Below are 12,714 nucleotides of genomic sequence, written 5' to 3' on the forward strand. Positions count from 1 at the left end.
TGGATTCAAACGACGGTTAACCGAGGTCAGCTCTGTCAGCGCCCCTTTCTCTTCTGATAATGTCCATGGGATCTTTAACATCCAGCGGAGAGAACAGGCAGGGCCTCAGTTTAATATCACATCCAAAAGACACCCACTCCGACACTGCGGCACTCCCTCAGTACTGACCCTCCGACACTGCGGCACTCCCTCAGTACTGACCCTCTGACAGTGCAGCACTCCCTCAGTACTGACCCTCCGACACTGCGGCACTCCCTCAGTACTGACCCTCCGACACTGCGGCACTCCCTCAGTACTGACCCTCTGACAGTGCAGCACTCCCTCAGTACTGACCCTCCAACAGTGCAGCAATCCCTCAGTACTGACCCTCCAACAGTGCAGCAATCCCTCAGTACTGACCCTCCAACAGTGAGGCACTCCCTCATACTGACCCTCCAACAGTGCAGCACTCCCTCAGTACTGACCCACTGACCAGTGCGGCACTCCCTCAGTACTGCCCCTCTGACAGTGCAGCACTCCCTCAGTACTGCCCCTCTGACAGTGCAGCGCTCCCTCAGTAATGACCCACTGACCAGTGCGGCACTCCCTCAGTACTGCCCCTCTGACAGTGCAGCACTCCCTCAGTACTGACCCTCTGACAGTGCAGCACTCCCTCAGTACTGACCCTCCGACACTGCGGCACTCCCTCAGTACTGACCCTCTGACAGTGCAGCACTCCCTCAGTACTGACCCTCTGACAGTGCAGCACTCCCTCAGTACTGACCCTCCGACACTGCAGCACTCCCTCAGTACTGACCCTCTAACAGTGCAGCACTCCCTCAGTACTGACCCTCCAACAGTGCAGCAATCCCTCAGTACTGACCCTCCAACAGTGCAGCAATCCCTCAGTACTGATCCTCTGACAGTACAGCACTCCCTCAGTACTGATCCTCCAACAGTGAGGCACTCCCTCATACTGACCCTCCAACAGTGCAGCACTCCCTCAGTACTGACCCACTGACCAGTGCGGCACTCCCTCAGTACTGCCCCTCTGACAGTGCAGCACTCCCTCAGTACTGCCCCTCTGACAGTGCAGCGCTCCCTCAGTAATGACCCACTGACCAGTGCGGCACTCCCTCAGTACTGCCCCTCTGACAGTGCAGCACTCCCTCAGTACTGACCCTCTGACAGTGCAGCACTCCCTCAGTACTGACCCTCCAACAGTGCAGTACTCCCTCAGTACTGACCCACTGACCAGTGCGGCACTCCCTCAGTACTGCCCCTCTGACAGTGCCGCACTCCCTCAGTACTGACCCACTGACCAGTGCGGCACTCCCTCAGTACTGCCCCCTGACAGTGCAGCACTCCCTCAGTACTGCCCCTCTGACAGTGCAGCACTCCCCCAGTACTGCCCCTCTGACAGTGCAGCACTCCCTCAGTACTGCCCCTCTGACAGTGCAGCACTCCCTCAGTACTGACCCTCTGACAGTGCAGCACTCACTCAGGAGTGGATTACGTGCTCTGGATGTGGAGTGGGATTTAATGCACCATCTTTACCCTGCTCTCAAATGGCAATGTTACTGTTGACACCAGCTTCTGAACAGCTGCCAGTGCCCATCCGCTCTCTCTGGACAGGGACATGTGTAACCTGTAGATCATTTCCTCTATACAACTGTTTCTGGATCGGTGTTAGTGTCCTGTCTCTGACCGGCTCATTGACGCTGTCTGTGGTTTTCTCCAGGTCCACATCTCATGTCTCTCATTCTCTCTGTCTCTGTCTTTAAAAGTTTATTTTTAATTCATGGACTTTGGAACCACCAACAAACCATGAAAATTCTTCTGTATAATTTAAGCAGCTGAATGGGTTTTGTGCCAGGTTCATAGTCGTACGAACCATTGCTAAACAACATCTCCCTCTCTCCCTGGTTAGATATTGCCTGCAGCCCACTCTCCACACACCATCTCTTCCAATTGGTCACCTGGAATGTCTGTGTGTGTGTGTGTCTGTGTGTGTGTGTCTGTATGTGTGTGTGTGTGTGTGTGTGTGTGTCTATGTGTGTCTGTGTGTGTGTGTGTGTGTCTGTGTGTGTGTGTGTCTGTGTGTATGTGTGTGTGTGTGTGTGTGTGTGTTTGTGTGTGTGTCTGTGTGTGTCTGTGTGTGTGTGTCTGTGTGTGTGTGTGTGTGTGTGTGTGTGTGTGCGTGTGCCTGTGTATGTGTGTGTGTGTGTGTCTGTGTGTGTGTCTGTGTGTGTGTGTATCTGTGTGTGTGTGTGTATCTGTGTGTGTGTATGTGTGTGTGTGTGTCTGTGTGTGTATCTGTGTGTGTGTATGTGTGTGTGTGCGTCTGTGTGTGTGTCTGTGTGTGTGTGTGTCTGTGTGTCTGTGTCTGTGTGTGTGTGTGTGTGTGTGTGTGTGTGGTTCCCCACCCCCAATTCCATGATTGGTTGTGTAACGTGCCCAACGCAATTACAGGGAAACTAGGAGCAGAATCACCCCAGATTTGTACAAAGTGCAGTAGCAGGTGGGAAAAAAGTTGTTTTACCCGCCAGCCATAATGGTGGGTTTTCGCACCATATCGTCTCATTCCCGCCCCATTAATTATGCAGCCACAGGAAACACACTGTCTCGCTTGTGGATGGCCTCCAATTTGCCTGCCACGTCATTACCTCGCCGCTTCCTCATGCAGGACGTCATATTTAAACTGCAACTGCACGCACACTTCTCAACGTTTGAAGCCCAGGAGGGCACCAGTGAAGATATGGCCTCAAAAACCAAGAGCTGTGCACCCACTGATTCAATGACACGGTCCTGGGTCGCCTCCTGGATACCATGGAGACCTGCTGCAATGTTCTCTAATTCCACTCTGGCTGCAGGAGGCCCATCAGTCTCACCACTCCAGTTCAGAAGGTGGTGGCAAAGGTGGTCATGCCAATGCTGCACACAAGAGATTGGCTATCCAGTGCAGAAAACGGATAATGATATCATCCGTAACGCCAGGGTAAGGCAACCATCTCATCACTCGAAATTCACACTCACAAGCCACAATCACACTAGCATCTCACTCACTGCCAGCTCAAGGGACATCACCACTCAGTCTCTCACACACCTCCATCTGGCCTCATCTCCTCTGGAGGCTGCCTCCTCATCTCTCGCCATCTTGAGGTCACTCGCACAGATCAACATTTGCCCTCACACACACCCTGGGATACCCTCCTTCCCCAGTACAGCCCTCACCCTGCAGCCTCGTCCCTTACCTAAAGCCATTTCTCCCCCTTCCCCAAGTAAGCCCCAGCCCTGCAGCCATTGAAAAGTCACACCCGCCTTACGGCTGGTCTGGTAGTTACAGACCTGCCCGTGAGTGAGCCCCCCCTAAAAGTGATGTGGTGCTGCCTGTGAAGCCTGGCACTGAGACCCCGAGTGCTGCCCGAAGCAAGGTGGGCAAACACGCCTCGAAATCCTGAGGGACGTGCAGCTCACCGGGTGCACGTTGTTTATGTACAGTTGTGAAACACGTCAGGGAGATTCCCGGATGATCCAGTGTGGGGGGGTGGATGAATCCAGCGAGCAGAGTTTATAATGAGATGTTAAAGGATTGAAGTGAGGTTCCTGATGTGTGGTGGTGGGAAACGCGGCCCTGCCACTGATGGGTGGAGCAGACAATCACAAACTGGTTTCACCACAGCATCAAACTGATCTTTGACCTTGTTGACATGTTGCTCCTCCCCCGCCGGCCATGACAGCCAATGGCAGCCAGGCAGGAAAATACCAGCCTAGGAGCAGGCACTTAGTGTTATAGTTACAAACCCAGTGTTATAGTTACAAACCCAGTGTTATAGTTACAAACCCAGTGTTATAGGTACAAACCCAGTGTTATAGTTACAAACCCAGTGTTATAGTTACAAACCCAGTGTTATAGTTACAAACCCAGTGTTATAGGTACAAACCCAGTGTTATAGGTACAAACCCAGTGTTATAGTTACAAACCCAGTGTTATAGTTACAAACCCAGTGTTATAGGTACAAACCCAGTGTTATAGTTACAAACCCAGTGTTATAGTTACAAACCCAGTGTTATAGGTACAAACCCAGTGTTATAGTTACAAACCCAGTGTTATAGTTACAAACCCAGTGTTATAGTTACAAACCCAGTGTTATAGTTACAAACCCAGTGTTATAGGTACAAACCCAGTGTTATAGTTACAAACCCAGTGTTATAGGTACAAACCCAGTGTTATAGTTACAAACCCAGTGTTATAGTTACAAACCCAGTGTTATAGGTACAAACCCAGTGTTATAGGTACAAACCCAGTGTTATAGTTACAAACCCAGTGTTATAGGTACAAACCCAGTGTTATAGTTACAAACCCAGTGTTATAGGTACAAACCCAGTGTTATAGTTACAAACCCAGTGTTATAGGTACAAACCCAGTGTTATAGTTACAAACCCAGTGTTATAGTTACAAACCCAGTGTTATAGGTACAAACCCAGTGTTATAGGTACAAACCCAGTGTTATAGTTACAAACCCAGTGTTAAAGGTACAAACCCAGTGTTATAGTTACAAACCCAGTGTTATAGGTACAAACCCAGTGTTATAGTTACAAACCCAGTGTTATAGGTACAAACCCAGTGTTATAGGTACAAACCCAGTGTTATAGGTACAAACCCAGTGTTATAGTTACAAACCCAGTGTTATAGTTACAAACCCAGTGTTATAGTTATAAACCCAGTGTTATAGTTACAAACCCAGTGTTATAGTTACAAACCCAGTGTTATAGTTACAAACCCAGTGTTATAGGTACAAACCCAGTGTTATAGTTACAAACCCAGTGTTATAGTTACAAACCCAGTGTTATAGTTACAAACCCAGTGTTATAGGTACAAACCCTGTGTTATAGTTACAAACCCAGTGTTATAGGTACAAACCCAGTGTTATAGTTACAAACCCAGTGTTATAGGTACAAACCCAGTGTTATAGGTACAAACCCAGTGTTATAGTTACAAACCCAGTGTTATAGTTACAAACCCAGTGTTATAGGTACAAACCCAGTTTTATAGTTACAAACCCAGTGTTATAGGTACAAACCCAGTGTTATAGTTACAAACCCAGTGTTATAGTTACAAACCCAGTTTTATAGTTACAAACCCAGTGTTATAGGTACAAACCCAGTGTTATAGTTACAAACCCAGTGTTATAGTTACAAACCCAGTGTTATAGTTACAAACCCAGTGTTATAGGTACAAACCCAGGGTTATAGTTACAAACCCAGTGTTATAGTTACAAACCCAGTGTTATAGGTACAAACCCAGTGTTATAGGTACAAACCCAGTGTTATAGTTACAAACCCAGTGTTATAGTTACAAACCCAGTGTTATAGTTACAAACCCAGTGTTATAGGTACAAACCCACTGTTATAGGTACAAACCCAGTGTTATAGTTACAAACCCAGTGTTATAGGTACAAACCCAGTGTTATAGTTACAAACCCAGTGTTATAGGTACAAACCCAGTGTTATAGGTACAAACCCAGTGTTATAGTTACAAACCCAGTGTTATAGGTACAAACCCAGTGTTATAGTTACAAACCCAGTGTTATAGTTACAAACCCAGTGTTATAGTTACAAACCCAGTGTTATAGGTACAAACCCAGTGTTATAGTTACAAACCCAGTGTTATAGTTACAAACCCAGTGTTATAGTTACAAACCCAGTGTTATAGTTACAAACCCAGTGTTATAGGTACAAAGCCAGTGTTATAGTTACAAACCCAGTGTTATAGGTACAAACCCAGTGTTATAGGTACAAACCCAGGTCAGAAATAGAAGCAGGAATCAGTTGTTTCACCCATTCAATAGATCGTGGTTCATCTCTTATATCAACTCGACTTCCTCCCCAAAACCCCATTCAAAAATCTATTAGTCTCAATGATATTTATTCCAATGATTCACAACACTCTCTGAGTGAAGCAATTTCTCCTCATCTCGGTCCTAAAAGGTCAACTCCTTATCCTGAGACTTTGCCACCTCGTGCTAAATTCTCGAGCCATACAAAACAACCTTTCAGTGTCAACCCTGTCAAACCCTTTAAGAATCTCTGATGTTTCAATGAGATCAATTCTCATTCTTCTGATGTCCAGCGAATATAGGCCCCATGTTACTCATACTCCCCTCACAGAATAGCCACCCCATCCCACATTACAAGCCAGTGATCCTCATTGCACAACACAACGCAACATAATCCAACCCAACTCAACCCAACTCAACTGAACCCAACCCAACCCAACTCAACCCAACTCAACACAACGCAACATAATCCAATCCAACTCAACCCAACTCAACCCAACTCAACACAACGCAACATAATCCAACCCAACCCAACTCAATCCAACCGAATCCAACCGAACCCAACTCAACCCAACTCAACCCAACTCAACCCAACTCAACACAATTCAACACAATGCAACATAATCCAACCCAAGCGAACTCAACCCAACCCAACCCAACCCAACCCAACTCAACACAACTCAACACAATGCAACACCAACCCAACCCAACTCAACCCAAACCAACCCAACACAACTCAACCCGACCTGAGCCAACACAAACCATCTCAGTAAAACCCAGCTGCCCATCCTATTCAACCAGGTCTAACTGGAAAATTGTGCCAACGCCCCCCTCACCCCACCGGCCATGTTCCTCACCTACCAGCACATTCTCCTGGGAAAGGCAAAAAGACCCTTGGCCAACTCAGATACATAATGTGAGAGACAGAACTTACCAAGTAAATCAAGAATTGGAAATGCTTCATCCCTAGTGTAAACTCCTGGCTTTAGCCTGTACACCTATCTCCAACTTACAAACACTCCAGAAATAATGGGGCTCAGAGTCTGAAAGGGTGGAGGTATCCTCACTGATCCACGTCCACTAGTGTTTCAGCCAATTGACCAATCTATGGTGCAAGCTCAGAGAATGCATTTCAGGTGGCTGTTTAATCATGGGGGGAATCACACCCGATCGTCAGCTATCTCCTCCAATGAGAACACACAAAAAAAATACATGTACACACACACACACACACACACACGCACACACACACACATGTTGGGCCACACTAAGTGCGGTAGTGGGTAGGTAAACGTTTTACCCGCTGGCCGCAATGGCGGCTTTTCACACCGCATTGTCCCAAACACGCTGCATTAATTTTGCATTCCTGGGACACACGCCGTTTCCATGACAGGCAGGCTCTCATTCACCCGCTACACCATCACCTTGCTGCTTCATCTCGCCGGGGGCCATATTTAAAGTCCAGCCTCACGTGTACATCTCAGGGTTTCCAGACCATGACTACTGCAGGGAAGATGTCCACGAAAAGCAAAAAGACTGCAGCCCCCAGGTTTAAGGACCCACCACTGGAATGCCATTTGGATGCTGTGGAGGCCCATCATGATGTCTTCTACCCCACCTCTGGCCACAGGAGGGGCAGCAACATGGCCAAGCGAGCTTGGGAAGTGGTGACAGTGGGAATCAGTGCCAATGCTGCACAGAAGAGGTCAGTCATCCAATGCAGAGAGAGGATGAATGATCTCATTTGTGCCACCAGGGGAAGGTAACCATCTCGTTGCTCTAAACTCACACACTCACAAGCCCATCACACACTCACTGGCATCCCACTCACTGCCAGCTCAAGGGACATCACCCCTCACTCTCTCACACACACCCTCACACCTCCATCTGGCCTCATCTCCTCTGGAGGTTGCCTCCTCATCTCACACCATCTTGAGGCCACTTGCACAGATCAACATGTGCCCCCCACACACACCCTGGGATCCCCTCCTTCCCCAGTTCAGCCCTCACCCTGCAGCCTCTTCCCTTACCTGAGGTCACTTCTCCCCCTTCCCCAAGTAAGCCCCAGCCCTGCAGCCATTGAAAAGCCCCCCCACCCTGTCTTACGGCTGGTCTGGTAGTTACAGACCTGCCCGTGAGCCCCCCCTAAAAGTGATGTGGTGCTGCCTGTGAAGCCTGGCACTGAGACCACGAGTGCTGCCCGAAGCAAGGTGGGCAAACACACCTCGAAATCCTGAGGGACGTGCAGCTCACCGGGTGCACGTTGTTTACATGTTGTTTACATGTTGTTTACATGTTGGCGTGTTTTCCCGCTGACATAGGCGGGCGATCTGGGGGCGGAGGGGAGGGGGGGGTGGTGGGCGGTGATCTGGGGTGGTGGGGGAGGGGATGAGTCCGGCAGGCTGGCCTTGTTGTGATTGGCTGATGCGTTACAATGAGGTTCCTGATGTTTGCTGGTGGGAATCGCAGCCCCTCGAGGGGCTGAGCGGACAGTCACAAACTGGTTTCACCCTCATGAAACCCCTCGCTCCATATCGTCCGCTCTCACCATCGAACAGGCCTGACACCAGCAGCCAGGGAAGATCCCAGCCGCACCTCACTGGGATTCGTCCCGTCCCATTGCGGAATGTGTATTCTCAGAGCCGCCGGATTCGGCAGCGATTCTGTCATCAGGACCCAGCCGCCATTTTGATACCCGGAATGCAGACCACCCCCCTCCACACCTCCCCCACCCTCAGACCCAGTCAGCGTGAGGGATGGAGGGGCCCTGAAGGGTCAGTTTAAGCCAGTGCTTCCTGCCTCCAGCCCCTGCCCCACCGTGGGGCAGTCTAGCCGCTCACCCTCCCTGCCTGTCAGCCGTCGTCTCGCAGCCGTGTGGATTCTGTCTGCTTCCTGTCAGAGGAGTGGGTGCGGAGATCAGGTGACAGGAATTAAATGAGTCTCAGGAATTAAAATTGGGCAGACAAGTGATTACAAATAGATTCCATAGGATACACGTCACAGAAACAGGCCATTCAGCCCGTGCAGGTCTTTCTGCTCCACTTCAGCCTCACCCCCTCTTTCCTAATCTGAATTGTAACCCTCTATTCCCTTCTCATTGGCTTCTTCAGTTTCCCTTTAAATGTATCTATACCATTCACTTCAGCCACTCCCTGAGGGAGCGAGTTCCACATTCTCACCGCTCCCTGGGTAAAGAAGTTTCTCCGCGTTCTCCATTGGATTTCTATTTTATATTGAAGACCCCAGGTTATGCTCTTCCCCCACACCGTGTATCCACCCAGTCAAAACTTTTCCTTGTGTTAAAAACCTCCATCAGGTTACCCCTCCCAGCCCATCAGTCCTTTCCGAATGTTTGTACCCACGTTTCTGGGATCATCCTTGTAAATCTCTGCACCCTGTCCAGTGCCTCTATACCTTTCTATAATACGGGGACCAGAGCTGCTCACTGTGTCCTATCCATGTGGCCTAACCAAAGCTCAGTGCAGGTTTAACAATAACTTCCCTACTTTTCAATTCCGTCCTCCAGAAATAAACCGAGTGCCTGGGTTTGTGTTTTTATGGCCTCGTCAACCTGTGGAGCAACTTTTAGTAATGGTGCATTTGTACTTGAGATCTCATTGTTCCTCTACCCCACCTAGACTTGCACATTCCTGGTAATGCGTGACCTCCCTGCTCTGCCATTTGAAATGTATAATCTCACATTTATCTGTGTTGAATGTCATTTGCCAATTGGCGTTAAGGTGAGCTGGTTGCTGAGTGCTGGACAACACTGACATCAAGGGGTGACTCTGTGTAACAACACCCAGCCTCAATTCTCCAGATGACCACCAGATGGACGTTCAGGATTGGTGAATGGAGGAGGCGACAGGAAATGCTTCAAGCGCCATCATGTGGCAACCTGGAGAACTTCATGGGGTCCCCACCCAGATCAGTACCAAAAGCATTTTCTCCTCTAGGTTCTGCGGTAATACTGAGAAAAAGCTGCACTGTCTTTCAGGTGAGGTGTTAAACACAAGTCCAGTCTTGCCCCCTTAGGTGGATCTCACAGCCCTGCTCAAAGCAGAGCGGGTGCCCTGACCAATGTTTATACGCCAGCCAGCATCACTTAAATAGATTGTGTGGTCATTATTACATGGCTATTTGTGGGATCTTACTGTGCATACATTGGCTGCCATGTTTCCTACATCACAACAGTGACGATGCCTTAAAGCACTTCATCGGCTGGAAAGCGCTTTGGGATGTCCTGAGGTTGTGAAAGACTCTATAGAAATGCAAGAGTTCCGCCAGGGCCACTCAGCTCCTGATCTCATTACAGCCTTGGTTCAAACATGGACAAAAGAGCTGAACTCCAGACATGAAGTGAGAGTGAATGCCCTAGACACCAGTTTGGCATTAAGGAGCCCTAGCAAAACAGGTCGGAGGGATTCAGGGGCAAAACGCTCAGCTGGTTGGAGTCATATCCAGCACAAAGGAAGATGATTGTGGTTGTTGGATGTTAATCATCTCAGTTCCAGGACATCACTGCAGGAGTTCCTCAGGGTAGTGTCCTAGACCCAACCATCTTCAGCTGCTTCATCAATGACCTTCCCTATGTCATAGGGCCATGTTCACTGATGATTGCACAATGTTCAGCACCATTCGTGACTCCTCAGATACTGAAGCAGTCCATGTCCAAATGCAGCAAGACCTGGACAATATCCAGGCTTGGGCTGACAAATGGCAAATAACATTCATGCCACACAAGTGTCAGGTAATGACCATCTCCATCAAGAGAGAATCTAACCATCACTTCTTGACATTCAATGTCATTACCATCACTGAATCCCCCACTATCAACATCCTGGGGGTTACCATTGACCAGAAACTGAACAGGACTAGCCATATAAATACTGTGCCTACAAGAGCAGGTCAGAGGCTGGGAATTCTGTGGCGAGTAACTTAACTCCTGACTCCCCAAAGCCTGTCCACCATCCACAAGGCACAAGTCAGGAGTGTGATGGGATACTCCCCACTTGCCTGGATGAGTGCAGCTCCCACAGCACTCAAGAAGCTCGACACCATCCAGGACAAAGCAGTCCGCTTGATCGGCACCACATCCTCAAGGATTCACTCCCTCCATCAATGATGCACAGTAGCAGCAGTGTGTGTACCATCTACAAGATACACTGCAGGAATTCACCAACCTTCCAAACCCATGACCTCTACCACCTAGAAGGACAAGGGCAGCAGGCACATGAGAATGCTCCTGCCACAATTGAACAGGGCTTTGGCAAGAGCACACCTGGAGTACTGTGCCCAGTTTTGGCTCCATATTAAGGGAAAGATATACTTGTATTGGAGGCGGTACAGTGAAGGTTCACTAGATTGGTTCCTGGGATGACAGCATCATCCAATGATGAGAGGCTGTGTAAATTAGGTCTATATTCTCCAGAGTTTAGAAGAATGAGAGGTGATCTCATTGAAACGTTCAAGATTCTGAAGGGATTTGACAGAGTGGACACAGAGGGGTTGTTTCCCCTCTCTGGGGAATCTAAAACACAGGGGCACAGTCTCAGGTTAAGAGGCTGATCATTTAGGACTGAGATGAGGAGAAATTTCTTCACTCAGGAGGTTGTTATTAAATCTTTGGAATTCTCTACCCGAGAGGGTTGTGGATGTGCCATTGTTGAAACTATTTAAGGCTGAGATAGACAGATTTTTGATTTCTCAGGAAATTGAAAGATATGGTGAGCCACAGGAAGGTGGAGTTAAGACAGCTGATCGGCTGTGATCATATTGGATGATGGAGGAGACCTAATGGGCTTTGTGATCTGCTCCTATTTCCTATGTTCCTGTTTCAGCATTCCCAACTGGAAGTTCCCCTCCAAGTCACTCACCATCCTGACTGGGAAATATATCGCCGTTCCTTCACTGTCGCTGGGTCAAAATCCTGGAACTCCCTCCCTAACAGCACTGTGGGTGTACCTACACCACATGGACTGCAGCGGTTCAAGAAGGCAGCTCACCCCCCACCTTCTCAAGGGCAATTAGGGATGGGCAATAAATGCTGGCCCAGCCAGTGAAGGCCACATCCCATGAATGAACAAAAATAAACATCGTTCTCTCTTTATTGTGACAGTTTTGAATTGACAAAGCTAGAAGTTGATTTTTCCCCACTGTGTCACACTCTCTAAATGCTGTGTGCTTTATATGTGGTGGAGTGTTATAGACTTCTACATAGTAACATTCTGACACTCACATCAGGAGTGAAGCTAAAATAACTCTCACAATTCCATTATCACCTTTTACTAAAGTTGTGCCGAAGGTTTAATATTCTTCCCGATGTTCAGTGTTGCTGCCGGTTGCTGAGTGTTCCCAACATTTACTGTTTATGAACCAATTCCCTCACCTGTCATCTGTTGCTGATTATTAATAGCAAGAAACCGCTGGGTATCATAGGGTAACCACTGGGATCTGAACCACACTGTGCCCACTATAATATTACACCCAGTGTAAAAACAGAGCCAGGATAACAGTACCTCCAGTGTAATATTACACTCAGTATACAGACCCAGGATAACGCTACCCCCAGTGAAATATTACATCCAGTATACAGACCCAGGATAACGCTACCCTCAGTGTAATATTACATCCAGTATACAGACCCAGGATAGCACTGCCCCCAGTGTAATATTACAATCAGTGTAAAAACATACCCAGAATAACACCTCCCTCAGTCTAATATTACATCCAGTATACAGACCCAGGATAACACTACCCCCGGTGTAATATTACATCTGTTGTATAAACAACCCAGGATAACACTACCCCCAGTGTAATATTACGTCTATTGTATAAACAACCCAGGATAACACTACCCCCAGTGTAATATTACGTCTATTGTATAAACACCCCA

The sequence above is a fragment of the Carcharodon carcharias genome, chromosome 22, assembly GCF_017639515.1.
Source record: "Carcharodon carcharias isolate sCarCar2 chromosome 22, sCarCar2.pri, whole genome shotgun sequence".
NCBI lineage: Eukaryota > Metazoa > Chordata > Chondrichthyes > Lamniformes > Lamnidae > Carcharodon > Carcharodon carcharias.